At 41.6% G+C, this 23,814-nt stretch overlaps 2 pseudogenes; both read left to right on the plus strand.

The window, feature by feature from the left end:
- Window positions 1–1,667: 1,667 nt before the first annotated feature.
- Window positions 1,668–2,288, plus strand: LOC110297242 (coiled-coil-helix-coiled-coil-helix domain-containing protein 2 pseudogene; annotated as a pseudogene).
- A 3,046-nt stretch (window positions 2,289–5,334) lies between these two features.
- Window positions 5,335–7,696, plus strand: LOC110297375 (deubiquitinase OTUD6B pseudogene; annotated as a pseudogene).
- The last annotated feature ends 16,118 nt before the right edge of the window (window positions 7,697–23,814 follow it).

Below are 23,814 nucleotides of genomic sequence, written 5' to 3' on the forward strand. Positions count from 1 at the left end.
ACTACGCCCTAGAAAAAGCAAGAAAGTAATCCTTCAACAAACCTAAAAGGAGACAGCTGCAAGAACAGAACCCCAACTCTAACAACAAAAATAACAAGAAGCAACAATTACTTTTCCTTAATATCTCTTAATATCAATAAATTCCCCAATAAAAGGACATAGACTAAGAGACTGGCTACTTGAACAGGACCCAACATTTTGCTGCATAAAGAAAACACAACACAAGGACAAACACAGACACTACCTCAGAGTAAAAGGCTAGAAAACAATTTTCCAAGCAAATGGTTCGAAGAAACAACCTGGAGTAGCCATTCTAATATCAAATAAAATCGACTTCCAACCCAAAGTTATCAAAAAAGACAAGGAGGGGCACTTCATAGTCATCAAAGGCAAAATCTTCCAAGATGAACTCTCAATTTTGAATACCTATGTTCAAAATGCAAGGGCAGCCAGCCACATTCATTAAGGAAATTTAGTAAAGCTCAAAGCACACATTTCACCTCACACAATAATAGTGGGAGACTTCAACACCCAACTTTCCTCATTGGACAGATCCTGGAAACAGAAAAAAACAGAGACACATTGAAACTAACAGAAGTTATGAAACAAATGGATTTAACAGATATCTACAGAACATTTTATCCTAAAACAAAAGGATATACCTTCTTCTCAGCACCTCATGGTACCTTCTCCAAAATAGACCATATAATTGGTCACAAAGCAGGCCTCAACAAATACAAAATATTGAAATTGCCCCATGCATCCTATCAGATCACCACAGACTAAGGCTAATCTTCAATACAAACACAAATAATAGAAAGCCAACATTCACATGGAAGCTGAATAACACTCTACTCAATGATACCTTAGTCAAGAAATAAAGAGATTAAAGACTTTTTAAAGTTTAATGAATTGAAGCCACAACATACCCAAACTTATGGGACACAATGAAAGCATTCCTAACAGGAAAATAGCTATGAGTTCTGCCAAAAAGAAACTAGAGAGAGCATACACTAGCAACTTGGCAGCACACATAAAAGCTGTAGAACAAAAGGAAGCAAATTCACCCAAGAGGAGTAAACAGCAGGAAATAATTAAACTCAGGGCTGAAATCAACCAAGTGGAAACAAACGGAACTATACAAAGAATCAACCAAACCAGGAGCTGGTTCTTTGAGAAAATCAATAAGACAGATAAACCTTTAGCCAGACTAAGTAGAGGGCACAGGGACAGTATCCTAATTAACAAAATCAGAAATGAAAAGGGAGACATAACAACAGAACCTGAAGAAATCCAAAACACCATCAGATCCTACTACAAAAGGCTATACTCAACAAAACTGGAAAACCTGGATGAAATGGACAATTTTCTAGACAAATACCAGGTACCAAAACTAAATCAGGATCAGATTAATGACTTAAACAGTCCTACATCCCCTAAAGAAATAGAAAGTCATTAATAGTCTCCCAACCGAAAAAAGTCCAGGACCAGATGGGATTAGTGCAGAGTTTTTTTTTGTTTTTTTGTTTTGTTTTGTTTTTGTTTTTGTTTTTGTTTTTTGTTTTTTGTTTTTTTGATTTTTTTCTTCATTAAGATTTTAATGTAGATGTAAATGAATTATTTTTTAAAAATTAAAGTTTCCAGTTTGTCTTCGCTGATCAGTGAGACTTCGAGCAGTTAGGATGCCGTGTGGAAGCCGAAGCCGCACTTCCTGGGTGACTCCTCCGGCCAGCAGGGCCCCTCAGATGAGGGCTTCTCCCTGAAGAGCACCTGCAGCTCAGCCTCCAGCAGCAGCTGCACCATCTTCAGTTGGCTCACCTGCCGCTGCGCCCCGGCAGCCAGGCCTGATGGCCCAGATGGCTACCACTGCGGCCAGTGTGGCTGTGGGCTCTGCAGTGGGGCACACCCTGGGTCATGCCATCACTGGGGGCTTCAGCGGAGGTGGTAGTGCTGAGCCCGCAAAGCCCGACATCACTTACCAGGAGCCTCAGGAAGCCCAGCTGCAGAACCAGCAGTCTTTTGGACCTTGCTCTCTAGAGATCAAGCAGTTTCTGGAGTGTGCTCAGAACCAGAGCGATGTCAAGCTCTGTGAGGGCTTCAACGAGGTACTGCGGCAGTGCAGGATTGCAAATGGTTTGATCTAATCAAGAAATTCAAGCTGAAGAGATATAACATTGGTTCTGTATAATTGATAGTACAAGACTACAAGTGTGGACCCTTATATTTCTAACAGTTCCATTGCTTTGCAATGGCCATGAAAGAGATCTAACTATGGATGCTTACTGAGGCTTGTATGTAGCGTTGGTTACTGGGCAAGTGTTTGACCTCCTTGAACTGTGTTGTGATTGTGAGTTAAAAAATAAATAAATAAATTGGTTATTCTGAAAAAAAATAAAGTTTCCGTTTGTTTAGAATAAAGATTTAGTGCACAAATATAACCGGAAGCCAACAGAAAAATAGTTTTGCCCTGTCATTTCCTTAAGAAAGCATTGCAGCTACCTAGAAGAGGCCAAAAGAAAAAGAAAAAATCCTTTCTAGGCTTTCACAGAAGGATATGTTAAACTATGTACAGCAGTCTGATGTGCAACAGTGCAATAAATATGTACATATACATTCCTATCTGAGTTAGGTCATTCTACAGTATTCAGAGTGTACTGAGCTGGGACTAGAAATGAGAAGAGGATGGAACAGTGAATAGGAAAATGGAGGTTATGATGGTTTGGTACCAAGAGAATAATAAATGTCTGACTAATGAATTATTTTAACTTTGGGGCAGACTCAAAAAGTTGTTTTGAAATAAATGACTCCTGTAAGGAATGCGTACTATGATAGTTGTTAAATGTCAGGCTGTTTTCTTTCTTTCTTTCTTTCTTTTGATAAACAGCACTGTCCTGAGTTATATGGTGCTAGTATACTGCAGAGTTCTATCAGACCTTCAAAGAAGACCTAATTCCAATACTCCTCACACTATTCCACAAAATAGAAATAGAAGGTACTCTACCCTATTCATTCTATGAAGCCACAAATACTCTGATACCTAAACCACATAAAGACCCTACAAAGAAAGAGAACTTCAGACCAATTTCCTTTATGAACATCGGTGCAAAATACTCAATAAAATCCTCACTAACCCAATCCAAGAACATATCAAAACAATCATCCATCATGATCAAGTAGGTTTCATCCCAGGGATGCAGGAATCATTCAATACACAGAAATCCATCAACTTAATCCATTATATAAACAAAGAGAAAAACCACAAGATCATCTCGTTAGATGCTGAGAAAGCATTTGACAAAATCCAACACCCCTTCATGATAAAAGTTTGGGAAAGATCAGGAATTCAAAGCTCATACATAAACATAATAAAAGCAATCTACAGCAAACCAGTAGCCAACATCAGACTAAATGGAGAGAAACTCCAAGCAATCCTACTAAAATCAGGGACTAGACAAGGCTGCCCACTTTCTCCCTACCTACTCAATATAGTACTTGAAGTCCTAGCCAGAGCAATTCGACAAAAAAAAAAAAAGGAGATCAAGGGGATACAAATTGGAAAGGAAGAAGTCAAAATTTCAATATTTGCAGATGATATGATAGTATATATCAGTGACCCTAAAAATTCCACCAGAGAACTCCTAAAACTGATAAAAAGCTTCAGTGCAGCAGTTGTATATAAAATTAACTCAAACAAATCAGTGGCCTTTCTCTACACAAAAGATAAACAGGCATAGAAAGAAATTAGGGAAACAACACCCTTCACAATAGTCAGAAAAAATATAAAATACCTTGGTGTGACTCTAACTATGGAAATGAAAAATGTATATGACAAGAACTTCAAGTCTCTGAAGAAAGAAATTGAAAATCTCAGAAAATGGAAAGATTTCCCATGCTCATGGATTGGCAGGATTAATATAGTAAAAATGGCTATCCTGCCAAAAGCAATCTACAGATTCAATGCAATCCCCATCAAAATTCAACTCAATTCTTCACAGAGTTAGAAAGAGCAATTTGCAAATTCATCGGGAATAACAAAAGACCTAGGATAGCAAAAACTATTCCAAACAGAACCTCTGGTGGAATCACCATGCCTGACCTCAAGCTGTACTACAGAGCAATTGTGATAAAAACTGCATGGTACTGGTACAGCGACAGACAGGTAGATCAATGGAATAGAATTGAAGACCCAGAAATTAACCCACAGACCTATAGTCACTTGATCTTTGACAAAGCAGCTAAAACCATCCAGTGGAAAAAAGACAGCATTTTCAACAAAAGGTGCTGGCATAAGTTGTGGCTAGCATGTAGAAGAATGTGAATTGATCTATTCTTATCTCCTTGTACAAAGCTCACGCCTAAGTGGATCAAAGACCTCCACATAAAACCAGAGACCCTGAAACTTACAGACAAGAAAGTGGGGAAGAGCCTCGAACATATGGGCACAGGGGAAATTTTCCTGAACAGAACAGCAATGGCTGATGCTAATGAAAGAAAATTAAAATTCAAGGTCCATGACTCATGTGGCTTGTGTCAGTTAGTTAGGAGGGCTTTTGGGCCTAGGGCAAAGAACAAAGGCTGTAAAGTCATCCCAGGAACCAACCAGCCATAGAGATAAGATAGGGAAGACATACCAGGACTCCCAGACTGGCCTAGCGCCTCCCTGTCTCCTGCCCTTCTGATTTGGGTTAAATGTTAACCAGATGCTCTGCTGTTACCTCGATCTGCACATACAGTTTGCTGATGTTTTAACTGTCCAATTGTGTGAAGCCATGCCAATTCTTCCCCTACCCCAACTCTTTTCCTATATAAGCCCCTAACTTTTGAACCTCATGGTCGATTCCTCTATCTCCTGCGTGAGATACTTGTCAGCCGGGAGCTCCATCATTAAACTACCTCATGTGTTTGCATCAAGACAGGGTCTCTCATGATTCTTTGGGTGTGCGCGCTATCTCGTAACTCGGGTGGGGGTATCCCCACAGAGGTCTTTCACTCTAAGATCAAGAATCGACAAATGGGACCTCATAAAATTGCAAAGCTTCTGTAAGGCAAAAGACACTGTCAATAAGACAAAAATGCCACCAACAGATTGGGAAAGGATTTTTACCAATCCTAAATCCGATAAGAGACTAATATCCAATCTATAAAAAGAACTCAAGAAGATAGACTCCAGAAAATCAAATAACCCCATAAAAAATGGGGTACAGAGCTAATCAAAGAATCCTCAACTGAGGAATACAGAAGGGCTGAGAAGCATTTGAAAAATGTTCAACATCCTTAATCATCAGGGAAATGCAGATCAAAACAACTCTGAGATTCCACCACACACCAGTCAGAATGGCTAAGATCAAAAATAAAGATGACAACAGATACTGGCAAGCATGTGGAGAAAGGAACACTCCTCCATTGCTGGTGGGATTGCAAGCTGGTACAACCACTCTGGAAATAAGTCTGGCAGTTCCTCAGAAAATTGGACATAGTACTACCGGAAGATCCAGCAATACCTCTCCTGGGTATATAACCAGAAGATGTTCCAACTTGTAATAAGTACACATGCTCCACTATGTTCATAGCAGCCTTATTTATAATAGCCAGAAGCTGGAGAGAATCCAGATGTCCCTTAACAGAGGAATGGATACAGAAAATGTGGTACATTTACACAATGGGGTACTACTAAGCAATTAAAAACAATGAATTTATGAAATTCTTAGCCAAATGGTTAGATCTGGAGGATATCATCCTGAGTGAGGAAACTCAATCACAAAAGAAGTCACTTGATATGCACTCACTGATAAGTGGATATTAGCCCAGAAACTTAGAATACCCAAGATACAATTTGCAAAACACATTAAACTCAAGAACAGGAAGACCAAAGTGTGGATATTTCGTCCCTCCTTAGAATGGGGAACAAAATACCCATGGAAGGAGTTACAGAGACAAAGTTTGGAGCTGAGACAGAAGGAAGAACCATACAGAGACTGCCCCACCCGGGTATCCATCCCATAAACAATCACCAAACCTAGACACTATTTCATATGTCAGCAAGATTTTTTTGACAGAACCCTGATATAGCTGTCTCTTGTGAGGCTATGCCAGTGTCTGGTAAATACAGATGTGAATGCTCGTAGTCATCTATTGGATGAAACACAGGGTCCCCATTGAAGGAGCTAGCGAAAGTACCCAAGGAGCTGAAAGGGTCTGCAACCCTATAAGTGGAACAACAATATGAACTAACCAGTAACCCCCCCAAGCTTGTGTCTCTAGTTGCATATATAGGAGAGGATGGCCTAGTAGCCATCAATGGGAGAAGAGGCCCTTGGTCTTGGGAAGATCATATGCCCTATTACAGGGTAATGCCAGGGCCAGGAAGTGGGAATGGGTGGGTTGGGGAGCAGGGCAGGGTGGGGGGCGTCTAGGGGACTTTTGGGATAGCATCGAAATTTAAATGAAGAAAATATCTAATAAAAAATTACAAAATGGTAATAGTTGTGTTCAATTTATATCTGAGATAAAAGTGTCTTTTAATTGGACAGAAAGGGGGGAAATATTGCAGACAGCCCTAGAGCTGTTTCTATTTTGATGCTAATTACACTCTCCTGGCAGGGGCTTTGAACAAGGAATGAGTCAGTACTCAGGTGACTTCCTGTGAACCTTCTCCCCACCTTAACTTATAAAATAAAGGCTAGAGCTGACTCTGTCTTCTTCACCTGCTTACCTTGTGGGACTGAGCAACTGCTAGACCCTTGGACTTCCATTCACAGCTCCTGCTCACCATTGTTGGGGGGTTGGCTACAGACTCGAGTGTGCCCAGCCACCTGGTCATCACGGAGAGAGCTCGATGAGGAGGAGCAGCTGGTGAGAAGGCATCGGAAGGAGAAGAAGGAGCTGTAAGCCAAAATTCAGGGAATGAAGAACACTGTTCCCAAAAAAATGGCATAAAAAGGAGGTAGCAGCTCACAGAAGATGTTGCTAAGTTGGAGAGAGAAATGGAGCAAAGACACAGGGAAGAACTGGAGCAATCGAAGCAATTGACTCTCAAGGACAGTAAGATAGATTCTGTTGCTGTTAACATTTCAAACTTGGTCCTTGAGAATCAACCACCTCGGACTTCAAAAGCACGAAAGAGACGGGGGGAAAAAAAGGCTGCATTGGAAAAGGAGCGGGAAGAAAAGATAGGAGAGGCTGAAATTGAGAACTTATCTGGAGCCAGACATCTTGAGAGTGAAAAACTTGCTCAAATATTAGCAGCCAGAGAGTTGGAAATTAAACATAGTCCATCTAATCGTCATTGTATGTATGGAGCACTTTAGGATAGGCTGAGAGAACAAGACTGTGTGCTGACTGTGGCTACCCTAAGGAGGCAGACTGCTGAGTACATGCAAAGCCATTCAGACGACTTCCTGCTGTTTCTAACAAACCCCAGCACAGAAGATATGTACATGCCAGAAGAGTTTGGAAAGTATTGTGATGCTATTGTAAACACAGCAGCATGGGCGGTCAGCTCGAGCTAAGAGCTCTGTCTCACATCTTACAAACACCAATCGAGATACTACAGGCAGATGCTCCTCCTGTTATAGTTGGTGAAGAGTATCCGAGGAATCCATTAGTACTAGTATACATGAGGCATGCGTATGGCTTAGGAGAACATTATAATTCTGTTACAAGGTTGGTGAACTCAGCTACTGAAAATTGCAGCTAGTTTACAACATGTTGCACTGTTTCATAGAGTGTGCCAATCTACCAAGTGCTAGATTGTTGTAAATACTACTGAAGAACACAGCTAGCCTACATGAGTTTTATGAATAAGCTTACTAACAGCTTTAAGAAACACGTTGGATTAACTTTAACCAGTACTCTCTTAATGGCAGTTTTAGAACTTAAAGTCTATTGTGGAGGACATCATCATAGACCAAGGTGTTACTCTTCCTGCTAATTAATTTTAGTTGTCCTGCTCATTCTGGTTTGGAATAAATTTTGTTTTAAATTTTGGGCCCCCCAGCTTTATGTTCAAAAAATGAAGGTTTCAATTTAATTTTTCTTTAAAAAGTGTGGAGACTCGGTCTCTATCATCATAGGAACATATTGTGGTGACAGCAGGTTTATCAGTCTTATAAAGTGCTGGTGATCCCAGTGACTTTGGTGTTACTGGGATCAGGAGTGTGCCACTTTTTATGTAGCACATCTCTGCTGCTAAGAGGAAACTACTTCAGTAGTTAAGAATTTTTGAATACTTATATGAGAATCAGTATAAAGAAATGAATGAAATCAGTGGTAAATAGGTGTTAATTGTGTCAGTTTTGAATCTTTATAACAAATTGGAGATTTCCCTTTTATGTATGTGTAGCTTTCTAAGTTTGTAACTCCTGCATTGCTGGTTTTTCAGCCAGAGGCTGGAGTTAGGGTTGAACCTTGTTTCTCTTCAACTGAGAATTTGTACACTTGCCCCAACACTACTCAGCTGCTTTGCTTTCTCTGGAGCCTTTCCTACTGAGAGGCATCCAGTGGCCTCTCACTGCTCGCCTGTGCAAGGTGATGCTGGAGTAATGCAGAAAGGGAGGGCCATGGCCACACTCCCTTTTTAAGTCTTCCCCCCTCCAGCTGTCCTAACAAGACCTCTGCTTGTGCTCACTTTCTAGGATTCAATGAAAACCCTGGCTACACATTATTTTCTTATATAATGTATCACTTTTTCATTCAAGTGTTTGATTATTATATTTTATGTATAGGAAAAATTGAAGGTCACTGTTCAGAAGCAGAGAGATGTGTGGTAAAATCAGTACAGAAGAATTTTATGTGGAATGACTCATGTTACTCAGATTTTGAATCACTTCGAGCAGTATTCTTTGTAACAGAGCTTGCCCACACACAAGTCTGTTTGCTGTTCTTATGTAACAAAGTGCCATGGGATAGGGACACAGCTCTAGCAGAGCACTTACCTGTCATGCGTGAGGCTCAAGGTTCAATTTCTAGCAACAACAAAACAAAACAATTTATGAAAATAAAACTTTTTATTGCAATCTGTTTTTTTCCAAGATAAAAATATAACTAAGTAGAGTATCATATGTATAATATTTGGGCTTTTGACCCGTGTATACTGTCTATGAGTAAACAATGGGCTTATGATGTTAAAAGCAGGTAATAGTGTGGCAGGCTGGCAGAGACTGCTCAGCAGAGCAAGGACTTTCTGAGATCATTCCAGCTAATGATCAGTAACTAAAACATACTCTGCCTGCTATACAGTGTATTCTGAAGGGTGTCTGCTTTGTAACTTTTGATCCTTTTTTATCCTGAAATTTATAAAAGCATAAAGTTGTAAAATAAATGCTTTGAACTTAAAAAACAACAACAACAACAAAACAAACAAAAAAAGGCTAGAGCCAGTGATTGGGCAGGAGAAGGGAAGGTGGAGCTGAAAGTTTGGGAGAGAAGGAGGAGAGGGAAGAAGAGAGGATGAAGGAGGAAGAGGTTGAAGAAAAGTGGAGCAGAAAGCATGTGACCTGGAACAATAGCAAGTAATAAGGAATCTCATAGATGGGGAAGATTGGTAGATCTGTCCAATCTAGACATGCAGCTTGTACTCATATTAATTGAGTTGTGTTTTCTTTGACAAGACTTATTTGAGTTGGAGATTTACCACAACAATTCTTGAAAAACTTTGTCCCAGTTACTGATTTCCAGAGCACTCACATGTCCCTAAACAGATGAAATCATTAGAGATGGACAATTCTTTAAGAGTTTAAGAAGCTTTCTTAGTTAGGGTTCCCATTGCCGTGAAGAGATACCATGACCATGGCAACTTTTACAAAAGACAACATCTTTTTAAGTTTTATCCATTCGATATAAGGTATTCTTTATAGCATATATGCCTACATGACAGAAGAGGACATCAAATCTCATTATAGATGGTTATGAGACACCATGTGGTTGCTGGGAATTGAACTCGGGACCTCTTGAAAAACAGCCGGTGCTCTTAACTTCTGAGCTATCTCTCCAGCCCCCAAAGGGCAACATATTATTGGGGCTGGCTTAAAGTTTCTGAGGTTCACTTTATTATCATCATGGCATGAACCAAGGCAGCGTCCAGGAAGGCATGGTGCCGGAGGAGGAGCCAAGAGTTGTCCATCTTGATATGACCACAGCCAGGAGAGACTGGCATCTATAAGCAGCCAGGAGGAGGGAAGCACATCACCAGTGTCACACTTCCTCTAACAAGGCTACACATACTAATAGTGCAACTCTCTGAATCAAGCATCCTGAAGGCACCTCAGAGGCAGACGAGTGCACTCTCTGAGGTTGAAGATAGGAAGAAATGTACATGAATTGCACCCTAGACTCTGCTTCCATGAGATATACTACTGTGAACGTAGCTAATCTTCATGCAATGGACTTGTCAAGGATGTTCAAGGAACTCTGGAAAGGCGGTGACTGAATAAAAAAAATCATGTGCCCTACAAGCTTGTGGACAAGCATTTGGATTCCTAGAATCCACATAAAACTAGACATGGTGGCCGCCTATGATCCTGGCATTCAAAAGGCAGAAACAGAGAGTCCTCAAAGTAAAATAGCTAGCTAGATTAACTGGAATTGGAAAGTTCCAGGTTCAATGAGAGACCCTGCCTCAGTAAATAAAGTAGAGAATACTCACACACAGAGTCAACCTTGAGCTTTCCTGAAGATATAAACACTCACACTCGTGCATGAACACACAGACACACACACACACAAACACACACACACACACACCACATGCAAAACAAATCTTAGACTTCAAGAGAAGAAAGGTTAAATATTAATATGTAAATAAGAAGAAATCTGTTTAATTTGGTACAGATGAACATTCAGAAGTAGCTGGTATATATTGCAGCAATGCAGATTGGATCAACACTGCCACAGAATGATAGATAACTTACTGGTTACTTTTTTTTCACATCTATAGCAAAACACCTGACAAAAGCAATTTAAGGAAGAGTTTGTTACTGCTCATAGTTTAAAGGTACTATTGCCCATCATGGTGGGAAAATTATGCCACCAGGAGCTAGCATGCTATAGTCTGGAAGCAGAGAGCGATGGATGCATGATCATTTAGTTCATTTTCTTTTTTTCTATTCAGTCCAAGGGTCCAGCCCATGAGAAGATGCCACAAATATTCAGGACTGATGTTTCCTCATCGTGGAGAGGCTTTCCTATCTTATAGACAACCAGCCATGGGTTCCCATGGTAATTCTAAAGCCAAATTAGTTGACAATGATGGTGTGTGAACCTGGGCAGTGGTGGAGCACAGCTTTGATCCCAGCACTGGAGACGCAGAGGTATATGGATCTCTTAGTTCAAGGCCAGCCTGGTCTACAGCATGAATACCAGGACATCCAGGGCTACACAGAAAATCCCTGTCTTGGAAAAAGAAAAAATAGATTCTCTGTGAAACTCAGTGACAGTCACAAAAGATAGATTGTGAGAGTACTATCACACATTAAAAAACACTCTAATTGTTCCACAGGAACAATTAATATGTAGTGGCTCTTGGGGTGTGTTTTAAAGGCCTTCATCAGCCAATCAGGAACCACCCCACCTGGGGATCCATCTGGTCTGCAGACACTAAACCCTGACAATGTTGCTGTTGCCAAGAGGCATTTGCTAACAGGAACCCTGAGGGGTTCTGCCAGCACCTGAAAAATGCAGATGCGGATACCTGGAGCCCAAGATCAGACTTAGCTCAGGAATCCAGTGGGGGAGCTGTGCAGTAGGGAGTGCAGTGGGATTGCAACCCCATAGGAAGAACAATGTGGGCTGGCTGCACATTTGGGCAGATGGCAGCAGTAAGGGGCAGCAGTGTGAGCCTGACCATCCAGGAATGGCCAAGGACCAGCAACAATTGTTCTGGGAGAGAAAACTCTTCCCCAAGTGTTTAGAGCTCAGGTAAATAGCCTCTCTCAGAAGATCCTCTGAAATAACTCATGCACTTCATTCCATGTGTACAGGGGCTTCACAAACATTGAGGAGTAGGGTAAGGTCTGGGGTAGATGCTTCCCATTGGCTCAGTTTGAGATGCTAGTGATGCTCGATTTGCATGGAAGGACTCCAGATATTTTCCCTATGTGACTGATTGTCATGGTCCTCTCAATGAGGTATCATAGTTACTTGTTCTATAGCAGGTAGAGGCAGGCAGGGAGTTGCCCCATTCCTACTGTTCTCAATTCTACCATTCACTGGATTTGAGTTCATTCAACTTTACCTTCTGTCTGGTGGCATGGTCCACTTACCCTACAAGCTGATGAGTTGGCTCGGCAGGTAAAGGCACTTGCTACTTACCAAGCCTGACAACCTGAGTTCAAACCTCAATCTTCACATGGAGAGGTCCCAACACTCTACTGCCAAGCCCCAGTACACATGTAAAACAAATAAGTATAAAATAAATATCTCACCCTTGGCATCTTTTAAAGCCACCACACTTTATACATTGTGTATATACATTGTCTCTTGTGATATTTCATACTTGAATAATACATACTTGGTTTGATCCTTACTTCCATTACTCTCTTTGGGGAAATGCTGCTGTGTAAGGTCACAGTCAACCATGTCCAGATAGCTCCTCTGAGCTTGGCACAAAATGGAGGGCTCCCTATTTAGGCAGAGTTTCCATTTCTCCCTGACCTTATCTGGGGAGCCCAATCACTATACCCTCTACCTTCTTGCGCGCGCCCAACTGGCCAGGAAGAACAACGCTGCAACAGGATCCTTCTGCACACGTTTATTGGGAGAGCTTGATTGTAGAGGCGAAGAGACAGACCCCAAGCCCAGAACTGGTGCTGCTTATATAGGCCTAGGAGAGGCGTTCTCTCTCATCTGATTGGTTAACTTGTCTCTCATCTGATTGGTTAACTTGTCTCTCATCTGATTGGTTAACTTTGGTTAATTCTCAAAACCTCATCTTGGCAAAAGAACCTTTACTGCCTATGTGTGGTGGCCAGCAGTAGCCAACTGCCACTCTGCAACTGCCACTCTGTAACTGCCACTCTGAAACAGCTTCCCACACTACCTAAGGAAGATCACATAATCCTTTGCAAACCTACAAGTTCAACTTCCTCTTTCCTGATAAGAATCTTCCCAGCAAGTACTTGAGGTTCCTGGAATGCCTCTCCACACAAATGAGGCATTCACAGTACTTTGGACTCTAGCCAATGATTTGCCTTCACCCTGAAAACTCCTTCCCTCTCTCCAGGCCCTTGACCATCCCCAATAAATTGTATTCACACAAGCTGTTTCACTAAAGATTGTCTAAGAGAGCTGACTCATTGAATATACTCTTAGAGAGCTGTAGCACCAAAATCTTTAGAGAAGGCCTCCCCCACACACACTGCAGAACCCACCACCACCATCATTCCAGGCTCTGCTTCATCCTTCTAGTCTGGTGTGCATGGGTGCCTGGATACCCTGAGGAAAGAAGCAGTGCACTCTGAACCATAGCTCTGTATCCCTTTCTACACCCCACCCTTTCATCTCCACCATTTCTGAATTTACTTCATCTAGGGGCTAGGGAGGTTGCTCAGTGGTTAGGAGAGCTTGTTGTTCTTACAAAGAATCTGGGTTCAACTCTCAGCACCCACAAATTTCACAAACATCCATAATTACAGTTCCAGGGTAAATGGAATACACAGATACATGTGGAAACAAAACCCATATACATAAAAAAATAAAGCTAATTTTTTAAAATTATTTCATCGAAGGGCTGGAGAGATAACTCAGCAGTTAAGTACACACATTTTTTTCCAGTGACTCACACATGGTAGCTCACAATCATTTTTAAGTCTAGTTCCAAAGGATGCTATGCCCTCTTCTGGCCTCCTCAGACATTGCATGCACATAGTGCATTTGGGTATATGGAGACAAAATATCCAAACACAAAAAATAAGCAAATCTTCTTTTTTTAATCCCTCATCTAATTGTATCACTTTTTTCTGTATTCTACCTAAAAGAGGATATGTTATTTTTGTCTTGCTGAATTTGGCTTAATTTCTCTTAATATGGTGGTACTAAATTCCAGCCACATTCTTGCCAATAACATAGCACTATTTTTTTTTTTTTTGGTAGATAATGGGAAACCATTGTGCTGCCATACAATCTATTTGAAGTCAGCTCCTCATTGTGACACCTATTCCATTGTTTGGAATTGTGGATACTGTGGTGAGAAACATGGATAAGCCTCTATCTCTGCTGTAGACTGACTTGAGTTTTTTATGTTTAATTTCTGGAGTTCTTTTTTTACCCCAGCTACTAAACCCCTGCTGAAGCACAACTGGTTAATACTCTGCTGCATTCTGTAGGCAGTCTGTTAACTCAGGTTGTCAGATTCATGAAAAAAGCACTTTACACACTGAGCCATCTTGATGGTCCCCTGCACAGTTTTTAATATATTGTTACAATTAATTGCTATCATTCTGGGTAGGAAAGAATACTGAAGCAAGTAGTTAGACTTTCTCAAACCACACAGCCTTGAAATTGCATAATGCATATTTTTTAGCCCACTTGAGAAACACTAATGCCATGCTTTTATTTATTTTATTCAGTTTCCTGCCCCAATGTCAATATTTTTTAAGTCTTTTATTATTTAAATGTTAAATATAAACCAGACAGTGGTGTTACACACCTGCACTCTCTAGGAAGCGGAGGCAAATGAATCTCTGAGTTAGAGGCCAGCCTGATACAAGGACATGTTCCAGGACAGCCAGGGCTACACAGGGAAACCTTACCTGAAAAAGAAACAAAAAACAAAAAAAACAAACAAACAAACAAAAAAACTAAAAACAAACAGATAAATGTTAAATGTACTCTCAATGGTCCAAGAGTTGAAGTCTTGGTCCTCATGTGGCACTGTTAGCAAGGAGTGAAACATTTTAGGGGTATAGCCTAGTAAACAGTCTTTAAGATAACCTCTGTTAATGTAACATAAGTCAAAGGGCAGCCTGGGTTACATGAAAACTATCTCAACAAAACAAAAACACTTAGCACTTAGCAGTTGATGGGGAAAGGAATCATTTTCTTCCCTGTGATAGCATTGGTAAATTGTGCTTACTCCAGAAAACACCTCCCAGGAAAATCTTGCCTAGAGGGATGACTCAGCACTTAAGAATGTTGTTGTTATCAAAGTAAATAGGGAGAAGCTTGAAGCAATCCCTCTAAAATCAGGGACAAGACAAGGCTGTCCACTTTCTCCATACCTATTCAACATTGTACTTGAAGTCCTAGCCAGAGCAATTTGACAACAAAAGGAGATCAAAGGGATACAAATTGGAAAAGATGAAGTCAAAATATCACTTTTTGCAGATGATATGATAGTATATATAAATGACCCTAAAAATTCCACCACAGAACTCCTAAACCTGATAAACAGCTTCGGTGAAGTAGCTGGATATAAAATTAACTCAAACAAATCAATGGCCTTTCTCTACACAAAGAATAAACAGGCTGAGAAAGAAATTAGGGAAACAACACCCTTCTCAATAGTCACAAATAATATAAAATACCTTGGCGTGACTCTAACTAAAGAAGTGAAAGATCTGAATAATAAAAACTTCAAGTCTCTGAAGAAAGAAATTATAGAAGATCTCAGAAGATGGAAAGATCTCCCATGCTCATGGATTAGCAGGATCAATATTGTAAAAATGGCTATCTTTCCAAAAGCAATCTACAGATTCAATGCAATCCCCATCAAAATTCCAAATCAATTCTTCAACGAATTAGAAAGTGCAATCTGCAAATTCATCTGGAATAACAAAAAACCTAGGATAGCAAAAACTCTTCTCAAGGATAAAAGAACCTCTGGTGGAATCACCATGCCAGACCTAAAGCTTTACTACACAGCAATTGTGATAAAAACTGCATGGTACTGGTATAGTGACAGACAAGTAGACCAATGGAATAGAATTGAAGACCCAGAAATGAACCCACACACCTATGGTCACTTGATCTTCGACAAGGGAGCTAAAACCATCCAGTGGAAGAAAGACAGCATTTTCAACAAATGGTGCTGGCACAACTGGCGGTTATCATGTAGAAAAATGAGAATCGATCCATTCCTATCTCCTTGTACTAAGGTCAAGTCTAAGTGGATCAAGGAACTTCACATAAAACCAGAGACACTGAAACTTATAGAGGAGAAAGTGGGGAAAAGCCTTGAAGATATGGGCACAGGGGAAAAATTCTTGAATAGAACAGCAATGGCTTGTGCTGTAAGATCGAGAATTGACAAGTGGGACCTCATGAAACTGCAAAGCTTCTGCAAGGCAAAAGACACCATCAATAAGAAAAAAAAAAAACACCAACAGATTGGGAAAGGATCTTCACCTATCCTAAATCAGATAAGGGACTAATATCCAATATATATAAAGAACTCAAGAAGGTGGACTCCAGAAAATCAAATAAAAAAATGAAAAAATGGGGCTCAGAACTGAACAAAGAATTCTCACCTGAGGAATACCGAATGGCTGAGAAGCACCTGAAAAAATGTTCAACATCCTTAATCATCAGGGAAATGCAAATCAAAACAACCCTGAGATTCCACCTCACACCAGTCAGAATGGCTAAGATCAAAAATTCAGGTGACAGCAGATGCTGGCGAGGATGTGGAAAAAGAGGAACACTCCTCCATTGTTGGTGGGATTGCAAGCTTGTACAACCACTCTGGAAATCAGTCTGGCGGTTCCTCAGAAAATTGGACATAGTACTACCGGAGGATCCAGCAATACCTCTCCTGGGCATATATCCAGAAGATGTCCCAACCGGTAAGAAGGACACATGCTCCACTATGTTTATAGCAGCCTTATTTATAATAGCCAGAAGCTGGAAAGAACCCAGATGCCCCCCAACAGAGGAATGGATACAGAAATTATGGTACATTTACACAGTGGAGTACTACTCAGCTATTAAAAAGAATGAATTTATGAAATTCCTAGGCAAATGGATGGACCTGGAGGGCATCATCCTGAGTGAGGTAACACAATCACAAAGGAACTCACACAATATGTATTCACTGATAAGTGGATATTAGCCCAAAAGTTAGGATACCTAAGATATAAGATACAGTTTGCTAAACGCATGAAACTCAAGAAGAATGAAGACCAAAGTGTGGACACTATGCCCCTTCTTAGAATTGGGAACAAAATACCCATGGAAGGAGTTACATAGACAAAGTTTGGAGCTGTGATGTAAGGATGGACCATCTAGAGACTGCCATATCCAGGGATCCATCCCATAATCAGCTTCCAAACACTGACACCATTGCATACACTAGCAAGATTTTGCTGAAAGGACCCAGATATAGCTATCTCTTGTGAGACTCTGCCGGGGCCTAGCAAACACAGAAGTGAATGCTCACAGTCAGCTATTAGATGGATCACAGGGCTCCCAATGGAGAAGCTAGAGAAAGTACCCAAGGAGTTAAAGGGATCTGCAACCCTATAGGGGGAACAACATGATGAACTAACCAGTACCCCGGAGCTCTTGTCTCTAGCTGCATATGTATCGAAAGATGGCCTAGTCGGCCATCACTGGAAAGAGAGGCCCATTGGACTTGCAAACTTTATATGCCCCCAATATAGGGGAATGCCAGGGCCAAAAGAATGGGAATGGCTGGGTAGGGAAGTGGGGGGGGGAGGAGGGGTATGGGGGACTTTTGGGATAGCATTGGAAATGTAATTGAGGAAACTACGTAATTAAAAAAAAAAATGTTGTTGCTGCTGCTGCTGCTGCTGCTGCTGCTGCTGCTGCTGCTGCTGCTGCTGCTGCTGCACAGGACCTAAGTTTAATTGCCAGCACTAACAATGTTGGACAGCTCACCACCCTATATAACTCCAGCTCCAAGGTTTCCTTCCCTGTGGCCTCCACCAACATCCACACACATACACACAAATATTTTTTTGAAGATAAAAATATAATATATTAAAACCAACCCCAAACTTACAGAGAAATGATACAATGAAATGAATGTTCCAACAGGCAAGATAAGAGAATTCTATCAGTTTGAAAATTAAGTCATAAACTAAACACATTTTCAAATATAAATGATATACAAAGAAATTTCAAGGTCACACCTGTAGAGGGGAAAACAACAGTGGCTACAGAGAGTTTCACAAAGAGAGTTGAGTGCAGATGAGGTATTGAAGGGAAGAAATGATCTGGAACTTAGAGTAATAGACCATGTACAGATATAAATTTATTTGTTTTTGTTTGTTTTAATTTTAGCTTTCCATTCATTTTCTTTTTTTTTTATTACGTATTTTCCTCAATTACATTTCCAATGCTATCCCAAAAGTCCCCCATACCCCCCCCCACTTCCCTACCCACCCATTCCCATTCTTTTGGCCCTGGCATTCCCCTATATTGGGGCATATAAAGTTTGCAAGTCCAATGGGCCTCTCTTTCCAGTGATGGCCGACTAGGCCATCTTTCGATATATATTCTGCTAGAGACAAGAGCTCCGGGGTACTGGTTAGTTCATCATGTTGTTCCAACTATAGGGTTGCAGATCCCTTTAACTCCTTGGGTACTTTCTCTAGCTTCTCCATTGGGAGCCCTGTGATCCATCTAATAGCTGACAGTGAGCATCCACTTCTGTGTTTGTTTGGCCCCAGCATAGTTTCACAAGAGAGAGCTATATCTGGGTCCTTTCAGCAAAATCTTGCTAGTGTATGCAATGGTGTCAGTGTTTGGAAGCTGATTATGGGATGGATCCCTGGATATGGCAGTCTCTAGATGGTCCATCCTTTCATCACAGCTCCAAACTTTGTCTATGTAACTCCTTCCATGGGTGTTTTGTTCCCACTTGTAAGAAGGGGCACAGTGTCCACACTTTGGTCTTCATTCTTCTTGAGTTTCATGCATTTAGCAAATTGTATCTTATATCTTAGGTATCCTAACTTTTGGGCTAATGTCCACTTATCAGTGAGTACATATTGTGTGAGTTCCTTTGTGATTGTGTTACCTCACTCAGGATGATGCCCTCCAGGTCCATCCATTTGCCTAGGAATTTCATAAATTCATTCTTTTTAATAGCTGAGTAGTACTCCATTGTGTAAATGTACCATAATTTCTGTATCCATTCTTCTGTTGAGGGGCATCTGGGTTCTTTCCAGCTTCTGGCTATTATAAATAAGGCTGCTATAAACATAGTGGAGCATGTGTCCTTCTTACCGGTTGGGACATCTTCTGGATATATGCCCAGGAGAGGTATTGCTGGATCCTCCGGTAGTACTATGTCCAATTTTCTGAGGAACCGCCAGACTGATTTCCAGAGTGGTTGTACAAGCTTGCAATCCCACCAACAATGGAGGAGTGTTCCTCTTTCTCCACATCCTCACCAGCATCTGGTGTCACCCAGAGCCGCTGAGGCAGCACCCTTTTCGGACCATCACAAAAATTTTTAAAACTCTTATTAAACTCAGTGGGCCACACACAAGAAGTTATGAAAAAGGGCAGACTTGATAAGAGTGGTCCAGGGAAGAAGGAAAACAATGAGAAAAGAAAATGAAGGTGAAAGATGACTGAAATTTTTTATTTTTTTATTTATTTTTTTATTTATTTGGATTTTTGAAACAATCTCATTCTTATGTAGCCCTGGATATCCTGAAACTAGGTATGCTATAGACCAGGCTAGCTTCAAATTCATAGAGATATGCCTATCTCTAGATTCTTAGTGCTGAAATTAAAGGCATGTATTGTAGGACCCCAAATCTAGGGACCCCCACTCTAATCCAGGGACAGGGAGCACCCACGAACACAAGAATCCTCTCTTGTTGCAAGACGCATGAGGCTTTATTGGCAGAGCTCTGGGTCGACACGTATCTCACACAGGAGGCAGGGGAATCGACGACAAGGCTCGGGAGTTAGGGGTTTTTAAAGAAGCAAAGGGTTAGGAATACAAAGAATTTTGACAAAGGCATGGGATTGATTCATTAACAGAAAGATTACATGTCAGCAAAAGGGGCATCAGAGCTTTGTTCCGGTGGGCTTGGGGCTTATCTTTGTACCCGGCGCCAAGGGGTAATAGAAGGGAGGTTCCGGCCAGATGGTGTGGACTAGATAAGATGACCCTGCCTGTCTTCAGATTGAGGGGAGATTCCGGCCAGATGGTGTTATCTTAGATAATGTAGCCCCATTTGTCCTTGAATACCTTTTCATCTTTACGGCCAAGATGTTCTTAGGAATGCCTTAACAACAGCCCTGCCCTGGCATGCCTGGGGGCTATTCTGCTTTGTTCTCAGTCCCAGATCAGGGCTGTGGAATCCTACACAAGTTACAATATTCCATCTTCCTTCAGTATCACCATACAAAGCCTGAAATTTAGTAAGTGACCACATCTCACAATTTTTTTTAAAGTGTTTTGGTTGTCTGAAGCAGGGTTTCCCTGTAAGGGCCTGGCTGTCCTGAAACTCAATCTGTACACCAGGCTGACCTTGAACTCAGAGATCCACCTGCCTCTAACTCCTGAGTGCTAGGACTAAAGTTGTGTACCTCCACTTTCTGGCTTCAAACATTAAGAATTTGTAAAACAGGCCGCAGAAACAGCAGAGCAGTTGGGACAGGTTCCTACAGACCTACATCTGTGCCCAGGAGGTAGAGCAGATCCTCAGTCCTCTGTGCACCTTCCCTGACAGAGGACAGTTTGCTTCCAGGGCTCTGAACAGAAGACTCAGGTGACATAACCATTTTCTCTCCATTAACTCTCTAAGGCGGATCCAACCAGGATCACACAGCCCTCAGAAGCAGCAGAGCCGCTAGGAAGGGTATGGGCCTACATTTCCACAAAAGAAGTGGGGCTGTTCCACAGCCCTCTGTGCATGGTCTTGCCAGGAAATAGGTGGTCTCTGAGGAGTGCTGACAGAGGCTTACAGACTCACAGGAGGAACAAGCTCCAACCAGAGACAGCAAGAACATCTGACATCAGAGATTGCCATATGGCAAAAGGCAAACGAAAAAATTTACAAACAGAAACTACTTAGGATCATCAGAACCCAGTACTCCCACCACAGTGAGTCCTAACACATTGGAAAAGCAAGATTTAGATTTAAAATCATATCACATGATGACGATAGAGGATTTTAAGAAGGATATAAATAACTTTCTTAAAGAATTACAGGAGAGCCGGGTGGTGGTGACACACACCTTTAATCCCAGCACTTGGGAGGCAGAGGCAGGGAGATTTCTGAGTTCGAGGCCAGCCTGGTCTACAGAGTGAGTTCCAGGACAGCCAGGGCTACACAGAGAAACCCTGTCTCGAAAAAAAAAAAAAATTATAGGAGAACACAGGTAAACAGGTAGAAGCCCTTACACAGGAAACAAACAAACAAAAATCCCTTAAAGAATTACATGAGAACATAACAAAAGAGGTGAAGGAATTGAATAAAACCATCCAGGATCTAAAAATGGAAGTAGAAACAATTTAAAAATCACAAAGGGAGACAACTCTGGAGATAGAAAACCTAGGAAAGAAATCAGGAGCCACAGATGCAAGCATACAAGAAATAGAAGAGAGAATCTCACGTGCAAAAGCTACATTTTTAGGCGTGAGAAAGGAAAGGGTTTATTAAAAGGAAATTAATAATCAGGCAGATTGCCACAGTTATAAAAACTGCATCATGAGGGAGGAAATTGTCCCAAAAAGCAGAGAGAAATTTCAGGAGTGCCATACTTCGTTCTCTCTGGGCCTTATAGCAGGAGTACTCTGTCCCCTTTTTGTGTCTTGTTTAATCTCTGGTGCACCAATCTGTTCTCGTGTTCAATTCATGTATGTTCATGTCCAGTCTGTATGAATGAATGTTCTATGTTTTATGTTGGATAATAAAGATGGTATAAAAAAAAAAACTTTATCTGCAAAGCCAAGAGCTGCCACGTGCTTCAGCCAAGAACCAGACACGTGGCAGGAGGGCCCCTGCTGGAAAAACTGTTCATTTTAGGAAAAAGGGGAAAGTGCACAGCCTCTTAGTTCAGAGTAAAATATCTGATAAATGGTTCATGATTAATGTGTTTGACAATGGTAAAGTGTTTTTTATTCTATGATTGTAACTACAAAAATTCATATTCTCTGATTGGTCTAAAATTAACTGCTTCATTTGGTTCCTTTTTTATTGATAATGTGCTCTACATGTTTTCGCATTCAGCTCATAAGTTGTTGGTTAAGATCAATAATTGTTACATTGCTACAGATGGTTAGTGTTAAATTTGATAACTCAAGTTTAGAGTCCTTCCGACACGTGGCATAAAGCAGGCCAAGAGGCTGGGTCTCTAAAGATATTTCTAGTTTAGACAATAATTAATGTGGTTCTTATCCTAAATAGTAAAATTTAAGATAAGATTTAAAGCAATGCCTCTATATTAAAGCGCAGGGTCGGCTGACACTCGCCAGCTACCCACAACACCCGCCACAGGATCTTAAGACTTCTGGTGAGTGGAACACAGCTTCTGCTCCAATCCAATTGCGCGCGGGACCTGAGACTGCATTAGTTAGGGAAGCAGAAACCGGCCTGAGTAGGGCCACAGGCCTCATCCGGCCGGATCAGCACAGGGGAAGCTTGAGCGCAGGGTCGCCTGACACCCGCCAGCTACCCACGACCCCCGCCACAGGATTTTGGGACTGCTGGTGAGTGGAACACAGCTTCTGCTCCAGTCCAATCACACGGGACCTGAGACTGCTCTGGTTGGGGAGAGAGAAATCCGGCCTACATAGGGCCACAAGCCTCTTCCGGTCAGAAAAGCACCGGGGCAGCTAGGGCGCAGGGTCGGCTGACACTCGCCAGCTACCCACAACACCCGCCACAGGATCTTAAGACTTCTGGTGAGTGGAACACAGCTTCTGCTCCAATCCAATTGCGCGCGGGACCTGAGACTGCATTAGTTAGGGAAGCAGAAACCGGCCTGAGTAGGGCCACAGGCCTCATCCAGCCGGATCAGCACAGGGGAAGCTTGAGCGCAGGGTCGCCTGACACCCGCCAGCTACCCACGACCCCCGCCACAGGATTTTGGGACTGCTGGTCCCAAATGGGGCTCAGAACTGAACAAAGAATTCTCACCTGAGGAATACCGAATGGCAGAGAAGCACCTGAAAAAATGTTCAACATCCTTAATCATCAGGGAAATGCAAATCAAAACAACCCTGAGATTCCACCTCACACCAGTCAGAATGGCTAAGATCAAAAATTCAGGTGACAGCAGATGCTGGCGAGGATGTGGAGAAAGAGGAACACTCCTCCATTGTTGGTGGGATTGCAAGCTTGTACAACCACTCTGGAAATCAGTCTGGCGGTTCCTCAGAAAATTGGACATAGTACTACCGGAGGATCCAGCAATACCTCTCCTGGGCATATATCCAGAAGATGTCCCAACCGGTAAAAAGGACACATGCTCCACTATGTTCATAGCAGCCCTATGTATAATAGCCAGAAGCTGGAAAGAACCCAGATGTCCCTCAACAGAGGAATGGATACAGAAATTATGGTACATTTACACAATGGAGTACTACTCAGCTATTAAAAAGAATGAATTTATGAAATTCCTAGGCAAATGGATGGACCTGGAGGGCATCATCTTGAGTGAAGTAACACAATCACAAAAGAACTCACACAATATGTATTCACTGATAAGTGGATATTAGCCCAAAACTTAGGATACCCAAGATATAAGATACAATTTACTAAACGCATGAAACTTAAGAAGAATGAAGACCAAAATGTGGACACTGTGCCCCTTCTTAGAATTGGGAACAAAACACCCAGGGAAGGAGTTACAGAGACAAAGTTTGGAGCTGTGATGAAAGGATGGACCATTTAG

This window comes from Mus caroli, unplaced genomic scaffold (assembly GCF_978045245.1).
Source record: "Mus caroli unplaced genomic scaffold, Mus_caroli_1 scaffold_8, whole genome shotgun sequence".
Classification (NCBI taxonomy): Eukaryota; Metazoa; Chordata; class Mammalia; order Rodentia; family Muridae; genus Mus; species Mus caroli.